The sequence below is a fragment of the Rhinolophus sinicus genome, linkage group LG05 (assembly GCF_036562045.2).
Source record: "Rhinolophus sinicus isolate RSC01 linkage group LG05, ASM3656204v1, whole genome shotgun sequence".
Lineage (NCBI taxonomy): Eukaryota > Metazoa > Chordata > Mammalia > Chiroptera > Rhinolophidae > Rhinolophus > Rhinolophus sinicus.
Window position 1 is genome coordinate 10,101,626 of NC_133755.1, and position 15,051 is coordinate 10,116,676.

At 44.2% G+C, this 15,051-nt stretch overlaps 1 long non-coding RNA gene across 2 annotated transcripts; it reads left to right on the forward strand.

Annotated features, from left to right (window-relative positions):
- The first annotated feature begins 3,663 nt into the window (after positions 1 to 3,663).
- On the forward strand, positions 3,664 to 14,787 carry LOC141571810 (uncharacterized). Of its 2 annotated transcripts, none has more exons than XR_012496867.1 (2): positions 3,664 to 3,972; positions 13,750 to 14,787. It is a non-coding gene; the product is annotated as an uncharacterized LOC141571810 (long non-coding RNA). The 2 variants fall into 2 exon arrangements; XR_012496866.1 differs by lacking the exon at positions 3,664 to 3,972 and adding an exon at positions 9,953 to 10,166.
- The last annotated feature ends 264 nt before the right edge of the window (positions 14,788 to 15,051 follow it).

Here is a 15,051-nt window from a genome sequence, read left to right on the forward strand (position 1 = left end):
ATTTGCTCCTTTGAAAACATGGGTGTAATTCTGCAATTAGAGATTCCAGTAAAAGTGGGTGGGTAGCTCCTTGGAAATATAAGTCACTTCTTATAGGCAAAGATGAACAGCTGTAGCCACACAGGCTGGGGCCAGAGGTCGGGAACTTTATGCTTTATGCCATGACCACCTTGGAACACACCTCCAATTTTGGCCACAAATTCCTACCTGATTCTTTCTTCTCCTTTTCTGTTATAGTCCCTCCTCATTCTAGACATCTCGGTGATGTTATACATGAATATATGTATGTACAAATATATTTATACACGTATATACTTGTACATATATATGTGTGTGTATAACCACGTCATTTCCCTAATTTAAATACTTCATTGGTCTCCTAGCTCCACAAGGTAGAATCTAAACTCCTAAGTATGGTAGTATGGCTGATGGGGTTGTCTAGTTTCACTGGTCTCCAAAGTAGACTCTTGAGACAAGGGTTTGGGTTCAAGGTTGTCCACTGACAGGCAAGACAGCTGAGGCATTTACCCACCACTGCTTGTTTCTCACTGGTTCAGGCTTCTGGGGGTATTAACTTCCCAACGTGTGTCTGCTCCTTGCATGGCCAGCTCGCTCCTGGAAGGAGAATGGGCTCTCCAATGGAGAGGTACAGGTGCTCAAGGCAGGCATTGCATAGAAGGAGCTGTCCACCTAAGCTGCTGATGGCCTCTCAGAGAGAGCCAAAGGGAAGCAGGCCAGGTAGTGTGGCATCTGTTGCAAGGACTCTACACGAGTTTCCTTCTCAAGTGGTTTCTGCTCCTACACGTGGGCTTAGATTTCACAGAGGTATTATTCTACAAGTAAAAAAGACACGTAGCTCACACAATTGTGCTATCTTGATAAGAACATGTTTATCTGAAGAAGCAGGCAAATGACAATGAAATTCTTGGAATCAAAAGCTTCCAGGGTGGTTGGCAGAAGGAAAGGCTCTCTGATCAGCTCTCTCCCTGGACCTGAGTAGAAACACTCTACGAAGCTCTTCGAGTCTTATAGGATTCTATACTACAAAGGAACAATTTAAGAGTATTCTTTAACCTCTCCTTAATAAGGCAAAATAATAGGACCTGAGCAGGTGTGTGGGAATTTGAGTTTTTGATTCGATGAAGTTTGAAAGCTGTTACCAAACGTGTAGTCTTTCCTCAGACTCTCATATTGTGTACATGCTGGTCTCTCTCGAGATTACCTTTCCCATGCTGACCCATCACCACCTCTGTGAAATCGTCTCTGACCAGTACCTACAGACTTAATGAGTCCCACCCTCATCTTTTCATCAGACCTTATAAAGACTTTACTATAGCTCTCACCATCATTAATCTCTCTCTGAACTTTATTTATCTGTAATATAAAGTACGCACAATAATGAGCTTTGAGGCCTAATATTTTTAAATCTATTATAGCTTCCAATTATTACTTTAATAGCAAAATAGGACAGTATGGATGCTTTTCTCTTTTTTTATTTCTAAATCTCTTTCAGGTAGGCAGTCATAAAAACACCCTGATTCAAAAGCATCTGCTAAATGTCTTTCATATGCCAGGTCCAGTGGGACTCACCTACAATGTGTTATCCCTATCCTTGAGAAATTTACTTTCCTGCTAAGAAGCTGACACATAAGGCCAGGGGGTGGAGGAAACTAAGAAATAATTCCCATCACTTGGTAAACCAGCAGGAATTCCTACCATGAGGAAGTTCACTCGGAGTTGGGACAGTAATTCAAGGACACGAAGCTCTCACTAAGTCTTAGAAGAGTAAGATACGGTATTTCTGATGACCAGAGGAGAATATCCTGCATTCGTACAATATGGAATGCTCAGAACCACAACACAAATAGACAATGACGGAAGGAGGTGAGGACCGTGCCACATCTCCTTGGAACAGCCTATATATGCTAGAGTGGTGCTGGAGACGTGGTTGGAAGGGTACAGACTGGGCAGACTGGGATGCCAGCTGATGGAATTGGACACCAGATAACATGAAGCCAGTAACTTTGTAGGATACAGAGAGGCACTAAGAAGTGTGTGCTTGAGGAAAGTCAATGTTGCAGTTGCGTGGAACCTGGAGTGGGTGAGGGTGTCCCACTGAGACCTCAGGAGAACAAGGCTTGAGGTGGGGAGAGGAGAAGGAGATGCATATCTGATGGGACTTTGATCTGGACAGCAAGTGAGAAGAAGGATGCAATAATGAGGATGGCAAGGTTTGGCTTTGGGCCAGGAGAACACTGATGGTGGTAGTGGCAGGATTAGGGGATATAGACCCAAAGAGGACAAGCCACACGAATGGGGAGTATGTGTATTAAGGGGCCCAAACCGAGTTTTGGTGTGAGCAGAGATCTGAAGGCAGTTGGAGGTAGGTTTTAAGCCCTTGTCTTTGAACACAGCTTGACTTCAGACATATTTCTGGAGCCAGCCTTTGCAGCACACAGGGGCCCTGACTTCCCAGGGCATCGATAATGCAACATGGAAACTGTAAGTCCGTCCCTGAATAATGACACTGAGATTAGGAAATAAGCCATTGGAGAAGAAGCTCTTCCTTTATCACGGTCCTTACAAACGTGGCCTGTGTTAAGAACCTGGTATGGAATACGATGCTTGACTTTTTGAGACATGACCACACGGTTTCCATTCTCTCCCTTTTTGGCTGATGATGCTACTTAATTTCAGATGCAGATAAAAATGCATTCATTCATAGCATATATAGAAACATGTTCACAGATGTGCTGCATGGGAATCGCGTAAGCTCAGTAGCTCTCAAAATATTTTTGCCACCCCAGCACCCCTGAGGGGTATATAGTACACTCAGTTCAATAACAGAGAGTCAGTTTCTATGTCTCCAATGTCAGTGGTTGAGTCAGAATCTGGGGAAGAAAGAGCAGAAAGCCCCAGGTTGTTCTGATAGAGCCCCAGGAGGCCAGTCCCGCAGGGACTCTACCTTCTAGTGCAAACTCAGGTTGGGATTGTCCTTCTGTTTAATCTGAACTTCCTGTCCTGCTCCCTGCCCTTCTAATCCTACGCTTAGCCTCAACCCTACATATTCTTCAAGACCCACCATTTGTAGTTCCCCCTTCATCGGAAATCACCCCTGCCTCTTCAATATGCTATCCTTGCCACAGATACGCTCAGATCATCCTGCATCTGAGCGTCTGTCTCCCTCACCCAACTGTGAGCTCCTTGAGAGGAGTGTCTTACTCAGTGTCTAGCACAGTGATTGCCACAGGGTAGATCCATAGTTAAAGCTTACAGATTGAGTGATGGACGAATGGTGGATCGATGACTGAACAAATTAATGAAAGGAGTGGTTAGCTAAAACAGTCTTCCCAGCTCTGTGGGTTCAGATTCTATGACATGTGAATCGTGGCACGTCATCAGTTTTTTAATAGCTCCTCACATGCGGGGAGCATTTCAGAATTCCCAGGCATCAAGTCCTTTATTGTATCCTCAACTCACTGCCATCCTAGGAGCTACCCAGGGAAGGACGGCATCATTATTCTGCTGTTAGACACAAGAAGACTGTGTTGTTGGAGAGTAAAGTGACACTGCGTGAGTGAAGCTGCTCGTTAGGAGCTGCAGGAGTTAGGACGAGGGCCACGTACTCGAACTCGAAGGTTGGACTTTTTCCATTTCATCACATTTGATCATTTCAATCAATGTGCATACCCTTTGTGCCTTTGGAATGTATCCAATATTTCTCTGTCCAAGCCAAGTGGAGGACACCACCACGAATGCCTGACCCCTGCCTCTCCCTGGGTCTTTCGGAAGGACCCTTCTTTTCCTGACTGGAAATCCAACAGGAGCTACTATTTCTGAGACACCCAACATTTGACCTCTCACACCTCACATTTCCCAGTTGTACTCATATTCCGGAAGCCATGCTGGCCCAGAAGACTTTGGAGCTCCCTTCAGAAGCTTGGAGCAGGATTGACTGGCAGGTACTCTTTGGTATGCATCTTCTTAAAATAGAATACTAGAATATACTTTGATTTTTCATAGTTTTGTTTTCCTTCTTCCCGTACCCCCTCTCACCTTCCTCTTTCCTTTTTATTCCTCTCTAGTCCTTGAAGCATTTTAAAGCTCCTCACAGATATGGACAATTAAGTTTATTTTCTAAGTCATTTTTTGCTTTATTATAAAAAAAAATCAATGCATATTTTTCTTTCTGTAAAAGTTTGCTGAAGTCCCTGGCTAGAAGACAAGAAAACATGTATTCTAGTTATCTTTCCATAGTCATTGGCTTTGTGGCTTCAGAGAAGTCATATAATCTTTCAGTTATCTCATTGATCAAGTTGCCGTCTCAATTTTTCATTTACATGATTGCTGATGAACAACCATCAGGCAGGGGTGATGTCTTGTTGAAATTTGCATTCTCAACACTTAGTACAGTTTCCAGGAAATATTGGTTGAATTCAATGGAACGTTGAGTGCCAGCTAGAAGATCGGAAGCAATTAGCTGCAGAAAAGTGACACCAGGTAGCCCTTCTCATCTGTCTGATGCTTCCCTTGATGTCTGAGAAGGAAAACAGCATGGTCAGAGGAGGTGGAAGGCATAGTGTGTGTGTGTGTGTGTGTGTGTGATTTGCACACCTGAGTGCACAGGTGGTGTTTGTTCTGAATTGAGGACATAGAGTTGACAGCAAGAGAGGGGAGGCAGCCATGAGTGTCAACAACCCAGACCAGAGAGTCGATCATTTAATATCAGGATCTGTCAAGACCAGAGGCCGCTGACTGAAAAGTTCCTAGTCAAACACCCATCAGACACCTTGTCACATACCCACGATCCTAGCACCTCTGTGTGTGGCAACAGCTGAGAGTCAAGAGCGCTTCTAACTCATTGGTGACCTAAGAAAACTACATTTAATTTAAGATGACCTTTAAATTTCTAAGAGGGCAGAGGACAAGGTAGGTTGTTGGCTGGACTTTGGAGCAAAAGTGCGCACGGGTTGTTGAGTACACCATGCCATTTTCTGCGGAAATAGAGACATACCAGGATTCGCGTATTTTGGCACTGCTTCATATAAACATTGCCAAGGGAAAGTCTACAAACTGCTGGACAACCAAAATATTAGTAGAAGGCATTGCTGGGCTGGGGATAAGGAATACCCAGAAGACAGGCATTTTGTCCAAGAAAAAGAATGAAATATATATGAAGTTAGGGAATGGAATAGAGTAACAACATATGATTAGTATAATTGTGACTGAGACATTATGGAGAAGGCAATCCTGCTCAATAATTTAAAAGCACAAGATGATACAACAAATGGATCCTAGGAGAGAACTCAACTGAGGAGATTGGCAAAGGTACTCGGAAGATAGGAAAGTGTTTTCACCAACGGGGAGAGGAGAGAGAAAACATACTGTATAAGAATAAGAACGCTTCCCACATCATACTTTTCCTGGCGAATAATTTCAACATGAAATTGAGTTTTGAGATAATAGAAATAATTAAATTTACATAAGGAAAGATTTAATGTGAAAAGGCCCAGATTCTCAGACATCTTTGAAATCCTTACAGATTCTTAGGCTGTTCCAGGAACGATTTTCTTGGGATTAAATAGTCATCAACCTGTTCACCGACTCTCAAATGCTTGTCCCATTACAATGGCCAGTGAGAGACTCTAAAACGCACACCCCGTTCTCATCCAGGGATTTGGGAGGCACTTCAACAACTCAGCGAACTGTGCTTCGTCCTCTCCAAATACTTCTGTTCTGTTTTGATCATTTGCCCTCGTGGCACAAGGAAGATAAAACCACAAAAACAAAACTCACACCATTGCTGTGAGCTTCACAACCGATATGTAAGAAAACTGCGAACATCAAGGTAACGTTTTCATAAAACCTCAGGTTTTGTTTCTTTTCCTTACACTTCAGAAGCAGGTTCTTTCCTGGCATGATGTCGCAATGTTAGAGGTAAGAGAGGGGTTTGTTTCCTGTGTGTTTATTGATGGCGGAGCACCCATTTTCACACAGAGTGCTCTGCAAGTTGTCTGGGACTCATGCCATCCTTCTTGTCTGGATCTCACCAGGATTTTACTCTGACTGGATTATATACTTTGAGTCATTATTTGACTCTGTTGCATCTGAGGACCCATGGCACTAAGGTGCAACAATAAGCATCATTCTACATCATTGCAAGTGGCATCTGTTTGGCACACATAGGCATCTTTCTCACAACATAAATGAACTGTACATATCAAAACCAGAGCAGATCTGAGACCACCTATGTCCCAAATAAGGCAGAGAAATTTGGCCTAGGGCTTTCCTAGTTTGAACAGAGTGAACATAATTCCTAGACAAGATGTTACAAAGAAAATTAAATGGGCATTGTCTTTTGATTTGCCTATAGAGTGAGGGAACACTCAATACTGAAATATAGTCACTCGTTACTAAGCTGTCAAATGACAGCTGACCATAGGTTAGCAAAACTGGTAAACTGGAGGAATTTGTTTTCAAATGCTGGCCTCTGCATTTCCTGAACAAAGATCTTACACTCCCTTTAAAGCAGTTGGTGCCCTAACCCTGTAACAGATTGGGGTTCAGTCATTTCCCACTTAGAAAGACTTTGCACAATGGCATAGCTTCTCCCATCCTCCCATCTCATTGGATCCCTGATTGCTTCCTCCTCTTAGGTCAGCCTATGAAGTGAACTTTACGTTCTCCCATCACGTGATCACACATGGAAGCTCTGCCTTTCAGGCTGACTCCTCAGTGTGGAGGGTGTGAGTGTTGAGTGTGGCCCTAATGTTCACACTCAACTTTTCTTGACTAGTTTTTGAGGTTCATGATCTCAGAGCTTCTAGGAGCCCTGGGTTCTAATCACTGCCCTGACACTCCGTGCCATCCTGAGCAATGTCCTTCTCTCTGAAGGATTTTTCCATCTGAATTTTAAAGCATCTTATTTGACACTGTACTTGAAAGCAAAAAGCAAAACCTAAGTAAAAGGATTTCATAGTATCATGATGATTTTCCACCCACAAGGGAAAGCTTTTTTATGTTTGTTTCTCCTGAAATGTCAACAGCCTGTGTCTATGGAGACATTAGTCTCCTTCCTACCCAAGAGACCCTTCCAGTCTCCTCTGAGTGGAGTTCACGGCTTATCTTCCAGAAAGAGAGTGCTGCAAGGTTATTCAGAATAAAGGTTTATGTGTGCCTCACTTAAAATGAATCTCATCCTTGTCACCCACATAAAATATTACATCTCGGGCCATCACCAAGAGGAAATTCCAAGTCTGCTAAATGCCTTCCTGCCATGACACAAGAGCACGAGGGAGGCTCCAAGCAGAGTCTGGCGCCTGCCTCCCTTTCAGCCTCACCTCCCCCTGTTCCCTCACAGGCTCCCATGCTGCAGACACACAGTGACTTGTAGTTTTCCACTGTCCAGGTTTGAAAGGCCTCTGAACTAACAGACCCTGGTCTCCACTTCATCTGGAGACTTCCACTCAACCTTCAAGAAAAAAGTATCCCATCCTCCAAGACACCCAGACATCACTGTGCTTCTTTCAGGGAGGGCTTCCATCATTTTCTCCCTTAGCATTCTTTTTATTTTTTTTTAATTTTTAAATTTTATTGGGGAATATTGGGGAACAGTGTGTTTCTCGAGGGCCCATCAGCTCCAATCTAGCTGTGGAGGGTGTACCTCAGCTCCAAGTCCACTCATCATTTTCAATTTTAGTTGCAGGGGGTGCAGGCCACCATCCCATGTGGGAATTGAACTGGCAACCTTGTTGTTGAGAGCTCGTGCTCTAACCAATGGAGCCATCTGGCCACCCCTCTGGAAGCTCAGTGGCAGCTCATTGTCTTCAAGCTAGTTGTGGAGGGCGCAGCTCACTGGCCCATGTGGGAATCAAACCGGCGACCCTGTTGCTCAGAGCCTGCGCTCTAGCCAACTGAGTCATCTGGCTGTCCCTCCCTTGGCATTTTTGACATTCATTTTCCTCCTGTTCCTTTTATTTTATTATTTTTAAAAACATTCTAAAACTTGCAAATAAATATACATAATATACCAGGGGTGCTAAAAGAATGTATACAAGTGGACACTTTTGTCAATGTTGCTCAAGCAGTAGTTCACCATAATCAGAAGTGTCTGGATGCTGATGGTAACCACTTTGAGCACCTCTTGTAATTGCAGAAGTCAAATGTGACTTGTATTCATCTTTTGTTATCGGTATATATTGAGTATTACACTTTTAATACAGTTTTTCTTTCTTAAAGTGTGCATACATTTTTTTGGCACCCACTGTATAGTATGCTTTAAAGAACAATAAGAAAATGAACACCTAAATATCTATCACCTGGCTTAATTATCAACTTTTTTTGAAAACTTTTGTGTGCCTTTCTCTAATTCTGTGCTCTTACCTTCCCCCAAAGGTTACCACTTTTCTGAATTTTTAAATTATATTTTTTATTTCTGTAGAGTTTGACCATACTTGTATGTACACTTAAATAACACAACACACACTTTCGCCTGTATTTGAATGTACATTGTATCAAATAATTTGTATTTTTCTGACTTGCGTTGTTCACTCAACATCATTTTTAAATATCCATCCATGCTAATGAATGAGGCTCAAGTCCATTAATTCTGTAACTGTTGTATAATATGCCATTGTATAAATCATCACAATTTGTGTATCTAGTCTCCTGATGGTAGAATATTTTTTTGTTCTTACAGGAAATGCTCATAGACATTTTTGACCATTTTTCCTGATATAGATTGCAAATGTCTTTAAAATATATATTTAGAAATGGCAGTGTTGTATCAAAGCATATGCCCCTCTCAGTCCAGTGGGCAAGGCAAAATTGTTTTCAATCGTGATTATACCAATGTATTCTTCCTTCAGTTCCATTTGTAGTATCCAGCATTTTCATTTATTTGTTTGTTTGGTTGCTTGGTTGGTTGGTTATTGGTCTTTCTTTTTCTCCTGTCTTGCCTTCTATTGTATTGATTTACGCCCCTCCTCCAGAGCTCAATTTTCTTCAGTTGTAGTGTGGAAATTAGACATATACATGTTTATCTTTACCTAAATTAACTTAATCAATATCTGTAACTTCTTCCTAATAATACCAGAATTTTATAACATCAACATTAACTCTGCCCATCTAAATTCTAAGTTATATGCTATTATTGTCCCGAATTTCAGCTCTTTAGAGGCAAGGAGGGTCTGCTGAGCAGGTGCTTTCAACCTGCTTGTTCTAACAGGGGCTGGGAGCCTCCGCAGAAGGCAGCATGGAGGGTAAACAGGGCAAAGAGGGGAGCCATCGCCAGAGCCTGCCCACGCTCTCAGCATCATCCTCGGTGAGAAACAGCTCTGCTCGTGTCCTCGTCTCCTCAGCTCCGTCAGAGGACTCCGAGCTGGAAGAGAACACTGATTTGTCCATTGTAGAGTAGGTGTGGCTGACAGCATTAAGCCAAGACCTTTTGGACCTAAAAGGATCCCAATGCAACAAACAGCAAACCCCCTTCATCTGATTTCACAATTGTAATCATGGGAAACAGCCCTCCATACTCCAACAGTTATCCCTTGCCCTCAGCCAAAGAGTCCTAAGCAGCTTAAAGCTTCAAAGGGAAGTGAATACTTGCACAGGCCCTTTTCTCACTCGCATTGTATGGTGTGTGCAGCTTGGCTAGATGAGCAGGGACTGAAGTCACGTGTTTACTCTCAGCCCCGTCACCGCTGGGTACCTTGGCGGGAAATGTTGGGCCAGTCGTGACCTGAGTGGGGACCTCAGTTTCCTCAACTGCACAGTGGAAGAGGGCACAGAATGTTCTCTGAGGAACTTCCTAGTTTACCAAGTTGAGGAGTCTGTGACTGAGAACTCTTTACTTCCTGGTTCGTTTATTATAGGCCAGAATTTATGTGCTGGTATGATGATTGCCAATAGACACGAGGAGGACTTGCATCACTGCTGATTATCATCCCAGGACCCACATGCTTGAAAAACCGTACGCAAATGAAGATATATCACCCTGACTCGTTCTTCCTGTGGATTTACCCAGCGTGCCCAGCTCCTGTGGTCTTGAGGGCTGCCTCCAGAATCCTGCATTTTCACGTGATTTCTTTCGGAGACCCAGCCAGAACTCATTCTTCCATATAATCACAATATAGAACCACTTCATTGATGTTGAGACCCAGGAAAAGGTGAGGCTTGGGCACCTGTTATATTTAGTTTTCCCCCAATATTTAAAATCTTCCTCAATTCCCCTCTCTCAGCTCTTAAAAATAGAGTTTTGGGGTCGCAGGAATTGATTTCATAGGACTCAGTGTCCTAGTTCCCTCATAGATGCACTGAAAGCAGCTTTCCCTTCTTGCCCTATCCAAGATGGCCCAGTTTTTTCTACACACCTTTAACGAGCGTGTGCCCGGCACTAATGTGGGCACTGGGGACATTGAACTAGAAGAATAGCATCTCCAAAACCCCATCGCCTGGTGGGCGAGGGAGGCAAGGCTGCTTTTAGCCTTGCAAGGCATTAGGTACTTTGCCCCCTTCATGGTTCCTTCCTCTGCTGAAAAAATTCCTTTTTTAATTTAAAATTATATTTTATGATTGCATTGGTATAAAGACAAATACAGTCGGGGCTGGATTCATTATTACATGATCATTATTATTATGTTTAGTTTTTTCTTCTGATTTTTAGAGGAATTAAAACATTTTCATCTGCCTCTAAAAATACTGTGGGACGCAGGCACCAGCCCAGTGGGAAAGTCAGCCCAGAGCAAAGGGAGAGGTTGTAGACAAAGAAGGTCACGAGCAAGCAGGTCAAGGGGCGGCCCGCTGTTCTCTGAGACCCCGGGCAGGGTCTCCTAATTCCACAGGGTGTGTGCCTGCCCAGGGCATGACAGGTAAACACGAAGCTTGAGCCAAGGGGTGAGGTGGAGCAGGCACGGAGAGAGAGGAAGGTGTTGGGGGGAGAGCCAACACCATGAGAGATGAAGAGGTAAGAAGTGGGAGCACGTGGACAGGGAACTAGAAGCTGTTTGATGATGAAGCAGAAAGTACCAAGTAGGGGTGGTCGGAGATGGGACTAGGGAGGGAGAGGGGTCCGGATGGTAACGAATCTCCTAGGTCAGTTTGGTGGCTGAACTTTGTCGTGGATGAACAGTGTGAAACTTCAGAATGAGAACGGAGGATCGGATTTCAGATTGCAAATCAGATTACACATGGCAAATACATGTGTAAGTTGAACCGGGCCAGGAAGTAAGGTGTGTGTGTGTGTGTGTGTGTGTGTGTGTGACTGTGTGTGTGACTGTCTACATGTGTGATTGTGTGTGTGACTGTGTGTGTGTAACTGTGTGTGTGGTTGTGTGTGTGACTGTGTGTGTAACTGTGTGTGTGGTTGTGTATATGTGTATGTGATTGTGTGTGACCCATGTATGTGATTGTGTGTTTGTGACTGTGTGTGTGACTATGTGCGGTATGTGTGTGACTGTGTGTGATTGTGTGTGACTATGTGCAGTATGTGTGTGACTGTATGTGTGATTGTGTGTGTGTGTGTGTGTGTGTGTGTATGCACACACACTTATTCCAGGACAAACTCAAGGGCACCTTCTGCTCCCGGGGATTTCTCTGAAGGCCAGCAGACCTTGTTCCTTGGATAGTCCATTGGGCTAAAGGGCACAGTCTCTGACAAAGTCAGTTTTAAGAGCAGAGGCTGCACAGTACACATCCTCAAAACTCTTGTGAAAAAATACAAAGGGAAACATGTTTTGTCCTGTGATATCATACGTGACAATATTTGGTACTATTCTGGGTAGAGACAGAGAAAGAACGATCTCACACAGAAGTCCCATCTTCCCCACCCCACAAAATGTCACATGGTTCCCTGAACTGGCCATGCTCCCCTCAGCCCTCGCGTCTGCCTGCAGGCTGGTCCCCTGGCCCAGCAGCCTTTCCCTCCCTGGCTTGCTTCTGAACACCCGCTGTCTAAGCTGCAGTTCAGGTGCCTCCTGGGAAGGTTACCCTGCTGTGCCCCTCCCCCACTGCAGTTTCTCCCTCCTCTGGGCTGCACATGTCACCCTCACGGGTGCCCCTAAGTGTGAACATGGCTTAGGGCTGCAGGAAGGACAGCTCCTTGAGGGAAGAGACTGTTGAAGCATCTCTCGAGAGCCCAGGCCACTGCCCAGCACATGGGAACCGTGCTCACCTTGAATCCATACTTTTAAATCATGAACCGTTGAAACTCACTTCCCTTGATTTTAAGCAAAGCATCCCAAATCTGGAAACACCGATGAAGCAGGGTTTTGAATTTTAAGCTGTACGGAAATTCTTTTTACAGAACTGTCTATGCTTTAATGCCCCATTTTCACAGCATTATCTCACTTCTTGAGAGCTTTTAAGTCACATACTATAGGGGCCAGAGTCATCACTATGGGATTTTTGTTTTTGTTTTTCTTGTTTGTATAAAATAGTTTCAGTCTCACAATTCATGCCAATGCATTCTACTATAAAGGCTTTTCTAATAGAACAAAATGGGATCATGCATGTGTTTCATTCAAGTTCAGTTTTCTGGCTTGATTTTTCTGCTTTCCACAGAAGGAGGCATTTAGGAACAAGCTGAATGCGTGTGCTTCACATGGTGACTCTGGGTGATGATGTGTCCAGGGCCCTCAGAGGAAATAGAGATGATGGAGTATGCTCTGGGGCCTCCTCCAGATCAAGGCTCTTTTGTTTGTTAAGGATGGAGGAAGAGAGCAAATGACTTGAAAATTCTCAGATATGTGCCCAAGTCTGCATGCGGGCTGGTGCCCCAGACTCTCAGCACTCTCCTCTGGCTAGCTTTGTTCTCTGCACCCAGGGCAGAAAGATCCAGGCTGGGCTCCAAGTGGGAGCAAGCTGGAAGGAGGCATTGCCATCGTTGATTGAATGTGTATCATGTGCCAGGCACTGTGTTGGGACTTTGCAGACACAACCTCATGCCAATCTCACAGTTCGTTCGTTCAAGAAATACTTAGCAAACAGTTTCCAGGCATCACAGTGGGTGATGGAGATCCAGGGGTTGTGAAAATAGTTAAAATAATCCCAGTTCTCCACCAAGTATACATCATAATTGGGAAAGTATACAGATGACAACTAAGCACGTAAACTAATATTGAGTATGGATAGGCATGACAGGAAAGGACACAGGGCAAGGAGATAGAGTGTAACTGCAGGTGTGTGCTGTTTTATGTAAAACTATAAAAGAAGACTTCTGGCAAGATGGCATTTTGGCAGAGACATGACTGAAGTGAAATGGGGTAACAATGGCTCAGGGAGGAGTGGCCAGTGTGAAGGCCTCGAGGCAGGGCTGTGTGAATGTGCTTGACACATAATAATCACCAAGCAAAGTAATTACTACTGTGTTTCCCCGAAAATAAGACCTAGCCAGACAATCAGCTCTAATGCGCCTTTTGGAGCAAAAGTTACAATATAATATAATATAATATAATATAATATAATATAATATAATATAATATAATATAATATAATATAATACCCGGTCTCATTATAATCATATAAGACTGGGTCTCATATTAATTTTTGCTCCAAAAGACGCATTAGAGCTGATTGTCCAGCTAGGTCTTATTTTCGGGGAAACACGATATCATTCCCATTTTACAGATAAGAAATTATAGGCATTGAAAGGCCAAGAGGCTTGCCTGAGGTCACAGGGCTGGTGGATGGAAGAGTGGTAATTTTAACCCAAGTCTCTCGGACTCTAAGTCCTTTGTTCTTTCCGTCACACAGACACGTTTGAAGGTAGCACTTGCTGGTTGAAAAAGAGAGTGTGGTGACCCCTGAGTTTATCATCCTGCCTCACCTTCCCAAGGATGTTTCCTGGGTCCTTCCTCCATGCATCCATCAAGCACTGCATATTCAGGGAGCAGAGCCTGTGTGCCCACGTGGGCTGCAAAGGAAACTCAGTCTCACCCAGGAAACAGCTGAGTGAGAGGGACACACGTCAAGCCTGGGGAAAGTCAAAGAAGCAGAGCTGTCTTTGAATCTGGGTAGCCTGGGAAGGCTGGCTGGAGGAATTAGGACATGGGCTGGGCTTGGAGAAGAGTAGATATGCCTCTGCTTAGCTTTCCCGTCATACTCGTGGTAGGTGATGCTATTTGTTGACCATTCTTCCTGCTCCTACCTCTCTTGCTAAGGATTCCCTATGAGCAGAATGGTATCTGTTCTCTGGACCTCGATGTTGGCCATATGACTTGCCAGGGTTCATGGAATGTGGGTGGGAGTGACAAGTGCCTGTGTTAATTCAAAACTTCCAGGGATAAGGCAAAGCTCCAGCAGACTGCTTTTATCCCTCCACCAAGAAAAGAAAATCACCCAGGTGGCGGCTGGTCCCAGAACGAGTCGACATGTGGAGCACATGTAACACCCAACCCGTTGTCTAGGGCCAACCTCAGCGAATCCCAGCTGACTGGAACCAAACCTGGCAGATGCACAGTGGATCTGTCCATCTGTGAATGTGACATAACTCTGTGGTTTACTAAGCTAGGGAGGCTGTGGGGAATGTGTGTTACCCAGCACTATTACAGCAGTGTTTGAATCATAAGCAAACTCAGGTAAGCCTGTTAACCACTCTGAGTGGATGGGGCACATGATGGAAACAAGCCTGAAAGTACATGAACTGCTCAGTTTCAAAGACTCCACCGTTCCAGGGCCTGTCTCTGACTTTATGGGGATTCCCAAGGAGTGTGTGCCAACAGACTGCATGTATATAGCACAGTAGAAATAATAATAAGGAATAGTAATAATAAAATAAAGTTGGTTCCTGTGTCCCAGTAACTACTCCTTATAGCGGTGACTCTTTCCTGTGCTCCATGGACTCCTGGAGTGCTAGGAGGGTTGCTGAAGGTCCAGCCATGGTCAGAGGAGGCCAAGGAGACGAGGGATTCCAGACCTCCATCCTGGCTACACTCAAGGACCTCTGCTTTTATTGGTTTTATGTAGTCAGGTTCCACAGGACTTTGTTTGAAGTTGAAATCCATGGGTGAAGAAGCTTTGGGATCACTAGTGTGCTTGAAAAGCCCCCACTCCACA